A 274-nucleotide genomic window follows, 5' to 3' on the forward strand; every position below is an offset into this window, starting at 1 on the left:
ATTGTACTCTTGCGAGAACATGCAATTGCAGGCATATGCGATTAATGATTTCAAATCAATATGAATTATAGTTTTTGATTTCCTTCCTAATCAAAGGTTCAATACGTTTACATTCAGGTACAATATGTATGCATTGCTGTTATCAATTTTTATTATTTTATTTTAGATACAAAGATGTGTGTGTGTGTGTGTGTGTGTGTGTGTGTGTGTGTTGTGTGTGTTGTGTGTGTGTGTGTGTGTGTGTGTGTGTGTGTGTGTGTGTGTGTGTGTGTGT

Source organism: Atta cephalotes (assembly GCF_000143395.1).
Source record: "Atta cephalotes unplaced genomic scaffold scaffold00067, whole genome shotgun sequence".
NCBI classification, from domain to species: Eukaryota; Metazoa; Arthropoda; class Insecta; order Hymenoptera; family Formicidae; genus Atta; species Atta cephalotes.